Source organism: Heptranchias perlo, chromosome 25, assembly GCF_035084215.1.
Source record: "Heptranchias perlo isolate sHepPer1 chromosome 25, sHepPer1.hap1, whole genome shotgun sequence".
Lineage (NCBI taxonomy): Eukaryota > Metazoa > Chordata > Chondrichthyes > Hexanchiformes > Hexanchidae > Heptranchias > Heptranchias perlo.
In genome coordinates this window covers 3576111-3589082 of record NC_090349.1, presented here as the reverse complement: position 1 = coordinate 3589082, position 12972 = coordinate 3576111, and the positions used below count along the sequence as shown (strand labels likewise).

Here is a 12972-nt window from a genome sequence, read left to right as displayed (position 1 = left end):
TATGGTGCGTGCATGATTTCAGCACATGCGTGATTCCTGCGTATGCGTGATTTTGGTGCATGTGTGATTCCTACATGATTTCAGAACAGAGAGTGTGATTTCAGTACATTTGCAGAAGAAGTTTATTGTTATGCTTCATGGGGAAACAGTCAGCTGGAGGGAGAAATGTGTTTTTCGGAGGCACCATATGAACAGAAGTTGGTGTGTGTGTTCTCAACCAGCTGTAATCACAGCCTGATTATCACATCAGAATGGTTCGTAATAACCAGCCTGTCCCATTTCAAACTTCTAACTTCGCAGAGCTGTGCGAAGTGATATATTTTGGCAGGAAGAATGCAGAGAGGCAATATAAACTAAATGGTCCAATTCTAATGGGGATGCAGGAACAGAGAGATCTAGGGGTATATGTGTGCACAAATCACTGAAGGTGGCAGGATAGGTTGAGAAAGCGGTTAAAAAAGCATACGGGATCCTGGGCTTTATAAATAGAGGCATAGAGTACAAAAGTATGGAAGTCATGATGAGAATCCTTAGGCTTAGGGACCCTAAAAGAATGCTGACCTTACCCCTTGCTAAATAGTTCACGACCACTGTATTGCAACATGCTGAGGGTCGAACAATAGCATTCATTATAAAGTATCCTGTTATGTCCTAACAGTGCAGGTGACTTGATAAGACATTGTGCAACTGGAACATTCTGTGGTTTGGAGATGATTGTCCGGTTGAGTTGTTTACTGGACATTGTGCAGCTGGAACAGGTTAATGATTACCTTGACCTTTAAGTGTTTTGAACTATGTAACTGGGGCGTGACTCCGCTTATGATTGGCTCCTGATAATCTGCTGTTATGCTAATGTTCTAGCTTTAAATGTATAAGAATGCAACATATTGAATGTAAATTTGCTTTTCTCTGCTGGATTCGATGGACTCCGGTGGAGTCACTGGGGTGCACGAGAGTAAAGCCCCGCGGAAAATAAAGATGTGTTTAATTCTGAAGGTGTGTTTGAGTCAGTGTTTGCTGAACCAGACTGAGGGAAAAGAATCCAGATCAACATTTGGTGTCAGAAGTGGGATCTCAACGGTCGATCACCGAGAGTTCGCGAAATAAGAGGCGGATCGTCTCGGACACGGAGGAAGGAGAGGGTGCCCCGATGTGAGTAAAACTTTCTTTTACTACTTCGGCTTTCCTAAATCTGTTAAGTCTGACGACGGATCGTCCAATCGCTAACCCTCGTGTGGCGTCCTTACGAGATCCAGGTCAGTCTGGCGAACACGGAAGAAGCAGAAAGAGGGTCAGCATAGTCTGAGGGTCAGCATAGTCTGAGGGAAAAAGCGAGCTCAAGTGTTGCGCATATACAGCGGTCTTAATTGTTTAAGAGAAAAATAACAGAGGTACCACAGCCAAAGATTATGGAGACAGTACTGTTGAGAAAAAATCTTGCGTAAGTCAGCTGATTTAACTAAGTGCAGACGTTTCTCTCACACACCTAGCCTGAGCTGGTTAAAGTAGGTGTAGAGAACACATGATGTCTTGTCCAATCAGCTAAATTATCAAGTATAGAATTGTGATAGTTAAGATCGGCCTTGATTGTTGTGTAATTACAGTGTGGAGGATTGTATAAACTATAAGCAGAATCCCTCCAAAGGGAACACCTGCTACTTACATGTACAGAAACTTTGGGAAAGAAACAACTGACGAGTTGATAATTTGGTCCAAATGGACCAGGACTAAGAAATATCCCTTTCCCGAAGACGGTACATTTAATATGGATGGAATTAAGTGACTAGAAAAATGTTTAAAAGACAGAGACCCGGAAAAGAAAGGTTCTGTTGTTTCAGTGTACTGTCCCTTTAAAAAGCCTGTCCTGATCAGTGTTTTCTGTCGATATTGTGGGCCATGCCCCCTTCTTACTGCGTCTTACGTGTATTCTTCCTTTGTGTAATGTATCTGTTTTGTCTTGTGTTTAATTCTGATATTGCTGAATTAAAATTGGAGTTATTGAGGTTAAGTGACCTATTTGAGCATATTAAATTCCAGACATGGGATAAAGATAAAGTGCAGATTTAAAGAATTACAAGTTACAGTTGCAGGATGATCTCTAGTTATAAATTAAACTGATCTTCGAAGCATTTTGTGCTATTGTGATTGATTAAACACTATGATCTCAAAAATAGTGTGCAAAATATAGTGTGAAGCAGTCCACAAATGTGAGAAAAAAATCAGTCAAATCTGTGTGAAGAGAAAATTTGAGGGTGGGATGGGGAAACTTAATCTCAGAGGGAGAAGTATCGAATTACACGAGAGAGTCAGTTAATGTTCGGAAATGCCAAAGGCTACAATTGACTGAGATATAAGTTTCCACACAGACAATGCTACAGTGAGAAAAAAATTGATGATAAAGGAATGTAAAACAAATCGTATGAAAAGAAAGACAAATTAACCCCTTGGGCTCTCAAGAAGAGCCGCAATGGATTTTCTGTGTTTATTTTAAAACAGGTGACCCTGGTTTTTGGGACCACGTGAGTGTTGATGGTGCAGGATTACCAAGAGTAGTTCTTTGACATAAAATGGTTTTACAAAGTTACGGTGCAACCTTTGCTGGAGAAATTTGATAAAAAAAGCAGAAAATAGAATATGAAAGAAATTAGCAAAAAATATAAAAACGGATCGTGAGAGCTTCTACAAGTATGTAAAAAGGAAGAGAGTTCCAGGACAGAGCAGCCCACTTGATTGCCATCCCATCCACCACTCTAAACATTCACTCCCTTCACCACCGGCGCACTGTGGCTGCAGTGTGCACCATCTACAGGATGCACTGCAGCAACTCGCCAAGGCTTCTTCGACAGCACCTCCCAAACCCGCGACCTCTACCACCTAGAAGGACAAGAGCAGCAGGCGCATGGGAACAACACCACCTGCACGTTCCCCTCCAAGTCACACACCATCCCGACTTGGAAATATATCGCCGTTCCTTCATCGTCGCTGGGTCAAAATCCTGGAACTCCCTTCCTAACAGCATTGTGGGAGAACCTTCACCACACGGACTGCAGCGGTTCAAGAAGGCGGCTCATCACCACCTTCTCAAGGGCAATTAGAGAAGGGCAATAAATGCCAGCCTCGCCAGCGACGCCCACATCCCATGAAATAATTTTTAAAAAATAAACGTTGGTCCAGTAGAGGCTGAGACAGGAGAAATTATAATGGGGAATCAGGAAATGGCAAATGCATTAAACAAATATTTTGTATCTGTCTTCAAAGTGGAAGAAACAAGAAATACCAGAAATAGTGGGGAACCAAGGGGCTAATGAGAGTGAGGAACATAGAGTAATTAATGTCAGTAGAGAAAAAAGTACTGGAGAAATTAATGGGACTGAAAGCCACAAATCCCCTGGCCCTGATGGACTCCATCCTAAGGTTTTAAAAGAGGTGGCTGCAGAGATAGTGGATGCATTGGTTGTGATCGTCCAAAATTCCGTAGATTCTAGAATGGTCCCCATGGATTGGAAGGTAGCAAATGTAACCCCGCTATTCAAGAAAGGAGGGAGAGAGAAAACAGGGAACTACAGGCCAGTTAGCCTGACATCGGTCATCAGGAAAATGCTGGAATCCATTATTAAGGACGTGGTAACAAGGCACTTGGAAAATCATAATATGATTATAATGTGGAGGTGCCGGTGATGGACTGGGGTTGACAATTGTAAACAATTTTACAACACCAAGTTATAGTCCAGCAATTTTATTTTAAATTCACAAGCTTTCGGAGGCTTCCTCCTTCGTCAGATTTTCACATCGTTCACCTGATGAAGGAGGAAGCCTCCGAAAACTTGTGAATTTAAAATAAAATTGCTGGACTATAACTTGGTGTTGTAAAATTGTTTACAATAATATGATTAGGCAGAGTCAACATGGTTTTATGACAGGGAAATAGTGTTTGACAAATTTATTAGAGTTTTTTGAGAATGAAACTAGCAGGTTAGATAAAGGGGAACCAGTGGATATAGTATATTTGGATTTTCAAAAGGCATTCGATAAGGTGCCACTTAAGGTAAAGGCTCATGGGTTGGGGGTAATATATTAGCATGGATAGAGGATTGGTTAAAGGACAGAAAACAGAGAGTAGGGATAAATGGATCATTCTCAGGTTGGCAGGCTGTAACTAGCTGGGTGCCGTAAGGATCAGTGCTTGGGCCTCAGCTATTTACAATCTATATTAATGATTTGGATGAAGGGACCGAGTGTAATGTATCCAAGTTTGCTGACAATAAAAAGCTGGGTGGGAAAGTAAACTGTGAGGAGGACACAAAGGACTCGATTTTCCCGGGAAATTGCGGGTGTGTTGGGGGCCGGGGGGGGGCTCCGAAAATCGGGGAAATCCCATTTGGGTTCGGATCCCGGCTCCAACCCGCAGACGTCCAGGTTCCCCATTGATGCACATGCCTCCCGAATGCGGAAGTCCAACCAGCAATTAAAGCCGGCGGGATGATACTTTACACAATTGTTGAGACAGTTTAAATACTTGAACTACTTAATTTTCTCCACATTTTGGCAGGGGTGTGATTTTGAAGCATCTCCAATGTGTTTCCTGTGCTGTGGGAAACACTCCCTGTTGCAACAGATGAAATTCAGCCAGCAGCCGGACAAAGTTTTGGCTGCAAGATCTTTGTGTTTTCACTGAAAATTCTCACTTTCCTCTCAAAATTCCACTGTTCAAACATATTTCACTACTTTGCGGACCCCCTCAAACTCACACTGTCAGGATGGGGGGGCACCATGGCTGCATTCACCACTTCATCCGAGGACGAGCAACATCACCAGCCTCGCCAGGCACAGCGTCCACCTCCACCACGTGGAGCTCCACAACACAGTGCTGCGCCACAGGCACCTGCACAAGAGCATGGAGGGCAACGACAGAGATAGCGACATCGCAGGAAGCACTACCCTCGTCACAGGGTCTACAGACCGAGGCTCAGCTTCCTGGACCTCTCTGAGGAGCAGTGCATACGGAGGCTCAGAGTCACTCGCCAGGTAGTCGCAGACATCTGCAGCCTCCTTCATGCCGAGCTGCTCCCTGCTGAGCCCGAGCAGCATCTCCTTACCTGTCACTGTCAAAGTCACCACTGCCCTCAACTTCTTCGCCTCCGGATCATTCCAGGGTGCCACCGGGGACATCGCCGGGGTCTCTCAGTCGTCTGCCCACAAATGCATAAGGCAGGTCACCGACAGCTTGTTTCGCAGGGCCTCGCAATACGTCAAATTCCCCATGGACAACCTCAGCCAGACGGAGAGGGCAGTGGGATTCCACACTGTGGCTGGCTTCCCACGGGTGCAGGGTGTAATCGATTGCACCCATATAGCAATACGAGCACCTCCACACGAGCCAGGACTGTTCATCAACAGGAAGGGCTATCACTCCATCAACACTCAGCTCATCTGTGACCACCGCAAGAGATTCCTTCACGTGTGCGCCAGATTCCCTGGCAGCTGCTACGATTCCTTCATCCTCCGGGAGTCCAACATCTCACCCATCTACCAAGCACAGAACACCTGCAAGGGCTGGCTCTTCGGGGACAAGGGTTACCCCCTGTACACGTGGCTCAGGACACCTCTGAGGAACCCCAGCACCGAGCAACATCATCGCTATAACGACAGCCACATCGCTGCTAGGTCCACAATTGAGCAGGCTATAGGGCTGCTCAAGGTGCGCTTCAGGTGACTTGATCGTTCTGGGGGAGCATTTCAATACGCACCAGATAGAGTGGGACGCATTATAGTCGTTTGTTGTGCCCTGCACAACAGAGAGGGGTGCCACTGGAGGAGGCCCCATCCACATCTGCCACCCACATTGAGGAGGAGCAACCCATGGGCAGAACAGCGGCTCACCTGGCTGCTTGTGAGGCCAGGAAGTCACTGATATGTGAACGGTTCTCCTAACATCAGACAGTGTGAAAAGTCCAGTCCTCACCACCTGGACAGAGCAGCACCCACACCAGCTTCCCACCCCACCCCTCCCTGCACAAAACAGTCCTGCAACTACACATACACCCACTGTCGAGTGACCCAAAGGGTGGCATCAAGTGTGGGTGTTCATGGTGAACCTCGTGAAAGGGACTTATTACACAAGCCAGTCAAGAATGGCCAAGACCTGGCAGCAGTGGTGACAATAACAATATTTAATGTGAGTTTAACAAAAAACAATTATAAATAAAAAACATGACCAACTGTCAAACACTCTTGTGCATCCCCTTCATGCTCACAAAACCTTCACCTTTCACTTCCGACTACTTCTCCGTGGTGCATCCCCTGTGGCTGCAGCAGAGGTAGTGGCAGGTTGCTCTTGTTCATGCCCTGACCGATTAGATGCCTTGGGCCTACGCCCTCTGGGTTTCAGTGCCCGTGAGGGCCCCTCCAAAGACTGCTCCACCTGTACCTGTGCAGGGGCAGACTCGGCCACCTGGAGAGGAGGCAGCATTGTGGGTACTGGTTGAGAGGGGGGCTAACGGGTGAGACGTGGGAGCGCTTTGAGTGGCGTCCCCACTTCCATGTCCCCTTTCACCATCATCCCTCTCCTGGGCCAGGCCCAGACCACTCCTACCACTCTGCTGGACGACAGTTTGGAGGACATGTGTGAAGCCTTGTAAGGCCAGTGCCAGAGTATCTGTCTGCCTGTTTAAGGCGGCAGAATGTTGTTCACCCTGAGTCCGAAGGGCCATTGTTGGGGCCTGAATGGACTCATTTGTGAGCCGTGCTTGAAGCTCCATGGAGGCTAGCCTTCTCTCCATCACAGACATTCCCACACTTACCCGCGACACTATCTCAGAGATGCCCTCATGTCCCTGTGACAGTATCTCAGAGATTCCCTCCCTTACCTGTGTCACCATTACACTCATGCAGGAGTTGGACTCCTCCATCCTCTGCGCAATTGTGGAGAGTGCGCGTGGCACCTGTTCCAGCACCTCGCAAATGTGCTGCTGCCCCTCGATCATTCTCCTTTTCATGGATGGCCCCCAGGGTTCAGCATCTGCATCCAGCTGAGCAGAGCCTGGAGAAGAGTGCTCACACCGACACGGACTCTCCACAGCTGCCCCTGCCACCAGTGTCTGCTCGTGCTCACGTGTGTGGTGACTCACCATGTGCAAGCCCAACTAACTGAGGACTGGGACCCCCCGAGGTGTGTGTATCTGTGCTGGTGGATGGCTCGCTCAGATGTGACGGTGCCCCCTCAGTGGCCGGCAGGTCCTCTGAGGAATCGCCCTCTGCCATCACAGCGGTCGCTGAAGGCCCTGTAAAAGAACAGAAGGCAATATTAAGCATGATGACAGATGTGTCCTGTTGCGATGAGCATACTGAGGTGCTGAAGATGGTAAGGCATGTTAACATCAATTCATATTGTGTGTGCTGAATGTTCTGTCACCAGATGTTTGTCGGGTGCCAGTCTCGGCGTCCCCAATGGACAGGCACTTGAGGGTTCGGCTCAGCTCCAGTGGCTCCTGCTCTGCATCTGTGAGGACGACCTGATGTTGCGGCCCCCCCTCCGGTCCTCACCCTCTCCCGTGCATTCTGGGCTCTCTTCTCCTATAAGAGGAGAAAGTGAGTGATGGTGACATGGCCAACCAATTAATGCATTGGTTTGGGTGCGGCTGACCGTGAAAGAGATGCATCAGAGGGTGAGTATGAGACAGAGCCATGACATTGTACGAGGATTGGGTTGAGTGGTAGTGGTGGGATGAGTACTGGGGAGGTGAGAAAGTGGTAAATGCAGGTAATTTGAGGATGAGCCTTAAATGGGTGTGAGGAGTGATGTGATAGAGTAGTGTCGGCAGTGCAGAATGAGTTGGGGGTGGGGGCAGTGATGTGGAAGACAGGTTGTAGGAGAATGAGTAAGTGTACTCACTTTGGCTGACCTGGTTAGGTCATTGGAATCTAGGAGCAGCCTTTCCCCTGTGCTGCTCTATTGTGCTGTTTGGGTTTTTGCTCCAGGAGCAGCCATTGGAGGACTGTCCCTTTAAATAGAGCTCCTCCAGCTGACAGCCTGTGATGCGGGTGCGCAGACCGTCCGCTGCGCAGCTTTCCAACGGCAAACCCGGCAACCACGTTAAGTGGCTCCAATTGACTTGCATTCGCATGCTAAACAGACAGTTTTTATTGGGCGGGTTACCCACATGCCCAGTCGCCCACCCCACTCCCATCCCACCTCCATTCTAATATCAGGGCAAAGAGTCTGCAAAGGGATAGAGACAGGTTAAGTGAGTGGGCAAGAGGTGGCAGATGGAGTATAATGTGGGGAAATGTGAGGTTATTCACTTTAGGAGGAATAGAAAAACAGAATATTTTTTAAATGGTGAGAAAATATTAAATGTTGGTGATCAGAGAGACTTGAGTGTCCTCGTACAAGAAACACAAAAAGTTACTATGCAGGTACAGCAAGCAATTAGCATGTTGGCCTTTATTGCAAGGGGGTTGGAGTACAAGAGTAAGGAAGTCTTGCTACAATTGTACAGGGCTTTGGTGAGACCTCACCTGGAGTACTTCGTACAGTTTTGGTCTCCTTATCTAAGGAAGGATATACTTGCCTTAGAGGCAGTGCAACGAAGGTTCACTAAATTGATTCCTGGGATGAGAGGGTTGTCCTATGAGGAGCTGTTGAGGGTTGAGTAGAATGGGCCTATACTCTCTGAAGTTTAGAAGAATGAGAGGTGATCTCATTGAAACATATAAGATATGAGGGGGCTTGACAGGGTAACTGCAGAGTAGTGACTTGGGAGTGTTTCATAGGACAGAGTAGAGGGAGCTTTACTCTGCATCTAACCCATACTGTACCAGTCTTGGGAGTGTTTGATGGGTCAGTGTAGAGGGAGCTTTACTCTGTATCTAACCCGTGCTATACCAGCCCTGGGAGTGTTTGATGGGACAGTGCAGAGGGAGCTTTACTCTGTATCTAACCCGTGCTATACCAGCCCTGGGAGTGTTTGATGGGACAGTGCAGAGGGAGCTTTACTCTGTATCTAACTCGTGCTGTACCAGCCTTTGGAGGCCATTCGGCCCATTGTGTCCATGCCAGCTGAGAAACGAGCCACCCAGCCTAATCCCACTTTCCCGTATTTGGTCCGTAGTCCTGCAGGTCACGGCTCTTCAGTTGCACATCCAGGTATTTTTTAATGAGTTGAGGGTTTCTGCCTCTACCACCCTTTCAGGCAGTGAGTTCCAGACCCCCACCACCCTCTGGATGAAAAAATGTTTCCTCATTTCCGCTCTAATCCTTCTACCAATCACTTTAAATCTATGCCCCCTGGTTATTGATCTCTCTGCTGAGGGAAATAGATCCTTCCTATCCACTCTATCCAGGCTCCTCTTAATTTTGTACACCTCAATTAAATCACCCCTCAGCCTCCTCTGCTCCAAAGAGAACAACCTCAGTCTATCCAATCTTTCCTCATGGCTAAAATTCTTCAGTCCTGGCAATATCCTCGTAAATCTCCTCCGTACCCTCTCTAGTGCAATTACATCCTTCCTGTAATGTGGTGACCAGAACTATACACAGTACCCAAGCTGTGGCCTAACCAGTGTTTTATACAGTTCTAGCATAACCCCCTGCTCTTATATTCTATGCCTCGGCTAATACAGGAAAGTATTCCATATGCCTTCTTAACCACCTTATCTACCTGTCCTGCTACCTTCAGGGATCTGTGGACATGCACTCCAAGGTCCCTCACTTCCTCTACACCTCTCAGTATCCTCCCATTTATTGTGTATTCCCTTGCCTTGTTTGCCCTCCCCAAATGCATTACCTCACACTTCTCCGGATTGAATTCCATTTGCCACTTTTCTGCCCATCTGACCAGTCCATTGATATCTTCCTGCAGTCTACAGCTTTCTTCCTCACTATCAACCACACGGCCTATCTTTGTGTCATCCGCAAATTTCTTAATCATGCCCCTACGTTTAAGTCCAAATCGTTAATGTATACCACAAAAAGCAAAGGACCTAGTACCGAGCCCTGTGGCACCCCACTGGAAACAGCCTTCCAGTTGCAAAAACACCCGTCGACCATCACCCTTTGCTTCCTTTACTCTGTATCTAACCCGTGCTGTACCTGCTCTGGGAGTGTTTGATGGGACAGTGTAGAGGGAGCTTTACTCTGTATCTAACCCGTGCTGTACCTGCCCTGGGAGTGTTTGTTGGGACAGTGTAGAGGGAGCTTTACTCTGTATCTAACCCATGCTGTACCTGCCCTGGGAGTGTTTGATGGGACAGTGTAGAGGGAGCTTTACTCTGTATCTAACCCGTGCTGTACCTGCCCTGGGAGTGTTTGATGGGACAGTGCAGAGGGAGCTTTACTCTGTATCTAACCCGTGCTGTACCTGCCCTGGGAGTGTTTGATGGGACAGTGTAGAGGGAGCTTTACTCTGTATCTAACCCGTGCTGTACCTGCCCTGGGAGTGTTTGATGGGACAGTGTAGAGGGAGCTTTACTCTGTATCTAACCCGTGCTGTACCTGCCCTGGGACTGTTTGATGGGACAGTGTGGAGGGAGCTTTACTCTGTATCTAACCCGTGCTGTACCTGCCCTGGGACTGTTTGATGGGACAGTGTAGAGGGAGCTTTACTCTGTATTTAACCCGTGCTGTACCTGCCCTGGGACTGTTTGATGGGACAGTGTAGAGGGAGCTTTGCCCTGTATCTATCCCGTGCTGTACCTGCCCTGGGAGTGTTTGATGGGACAGTGTAGAGGGAGCTTTACTCTGTATCTAACCCATGCTGTACCTGCTCTGTGAGTGTTTGATGGGACAGTGTAGAGGGAGCTTTACTCTGTATCTAACCCATGCTGTACCTGCCCCGGGAGTGTTTGATGGGACAGTGTAGAGGGAGCTTTACTCTGTATCTAACTCGTGCTGTACCTGCCCTGGGAGTGTTTGATGGGACAGTGTAGAGGGAGCTTTACTCTGTATCTAACCAATACGTTACCTGCCCTGGGAGTGTTTGATGGGTCTTGAAGCAGGTGTTAAGCCCCTTATTTGCATATGTAACGAGCCTAACACCTGATTCTGGAGTGGGTAAAAGACACCTCTTGTTTTTCCTTACCCAATATACCAGGTGACACATTGCTGTTCAGAAGTGCTCACGTACTTCCTGCCTGCTATTTTTGGGATTTATGAGGTGCTATATGGCCCAATTTCTTCGCCCCAAATTGTTCCACTCCACAGAATTGACACTTCTCACATTGATGAGCAGGGGAAAAATTTAAGAAAAGGACTTTCCACAGTCAGAGTCAACATTTGTCCTATTATACTGGGCAGTGGGATATCCGAAGGCAGTTACATGGAATGATCTTCACTCGGGTTTACAACCTCAGAGAAAAAGAAAGAACTTGCATTAATATAGTGCTCTTCATGGCTTCAGGACATCCTAAAGTACTTTACAGCCAATTAAGTGCTTTGGAAGTGTAGACACTGTTCTAATGTAGGAAATTCAGCAGCAAATTTGCACACAGCAAGATCCCACAACCAACAATGTGATAATGACCAGATAATCTACTTTTTAGTGATGTTGGTTGAATGATAAATATTGGCCAGGACACCAGGGAGAACTCCCCTGCTCTTCTTCGAATAGTGCCATGGGATCTTTTACATCCACCTGACAGGGCAGAAGTGGCCTCAGTTTAACATCTCATCCAAAAATTCGCCACCTCCGAGAATGCAGCACTCCCTCAGTACTGCACTGGAGTGTCAGCTTGGATCTTCAAAGTGCTTCCACAAGTAATAGTGTACCTGGGTACTTACTGCACTTGACTGATCTATACTGCTCCTCTTTCCTGTGCTGTAAGCATTAATGGAGTAAAATTGCACTCCAAATACTTCCTGCTCTCCCCTCAGAGCTGCTGGTTTGTGAGTCTCTGACCCTGCCAGCTACTTGGTAATTAGGGTGGTAGAAATCTGGAAGCCTCTCCCCCAAAAGGCTCTAGATCCTGGGAGATTTGGAGCTTTCAGGACTGAGATTGATAGATTTTTATTGGGTAAGGGTATCAAGGGATATGGAGCAACTGCAGGTAAATGGAGTTAAGATACAGATCAGCCATGATCTAATTAAATGGCGGAACAGGCTCGAGGGGCTGAATGGTCTCCTCCTGATGCTAATGTTCCGATGTAATGTGGCCCGTACTATACCCAACCTTAATTTTCAGAATAGTCAGAACCTGTGCTTGAAAGTTGATGGCCATGCTGCACCTTCTTTTGGGTTTTTCATACCTAGGGTGAGACTGAGCTACAGGTGCAATCAATCGTTTGCTACAACAACAGCCACAGGTGCGACCAGCTGAGGGCAGCCCAACACGTGCAAGGAAAAGGACCTTATGTCATTCTGCTCAAAGTGTGCCTCTTATTTTCCCTCCTCCCAACTTGGATAGGACACTCCCCATCCTCACCGTTCAAAGGTCATTGCCTGACGAAAAGAATTACTGTACTGTTCCTGTTAAGGGTTCTGTTTACACTGAAACATTGTTAACCAGCAGGTATGGCTTAATAATTTAGTAAAATGTCTCCAAATTTTCATTCCCAGAAAGTTGTGTAATATCATTTCCAGCTGTGTCCCTATGAATAAGGATTCCAATGAAATTCAAAGTCTTGCTCAACATTTAGAGAAAAGCACCCAAACCTTTACTCATCTAAAATATTTCAAAAACATTCCTTAAAAAGGAAAAAAGCAATAAAGTTGGGTGATCAACAGTTTCGTGGGAATTGGGTCAAGGGAGCAGGAGGTGGGTCTCATGGTCAAGATGAGCTCAGAGAGGATATGAGGGGAGATAGGAGAGAAACGAGAGAGAGATGCGAGTTCAGGGCTAGGGCGGGGGGGAGCCGTAGGGGAAGTTTGGCTTGGTGGGCTAGGGGTAGGAGGGAAGTGGCAGAGGCAGCTGAACAGATGGTCTTGATCTTAGTGACAATGTAATCCATGAGCTCCTCGCATTTGTGGATGATCCTGG

The 12972-nt window shown here is 47.2% G+C and overlaps 1 pseudogene; it reads left to right on the top strand.

Moving 5' to 3' along the window:
* The first annotated feature begins 919 nt into the window (after positions 1-919).
* The window catches only part of LOC137341937 (putative nuclease HARBI1 pseudogene), a 41643-nt pseudogene continuing 29590 nt past the window's right edge, over positions 920-12972 (top strand).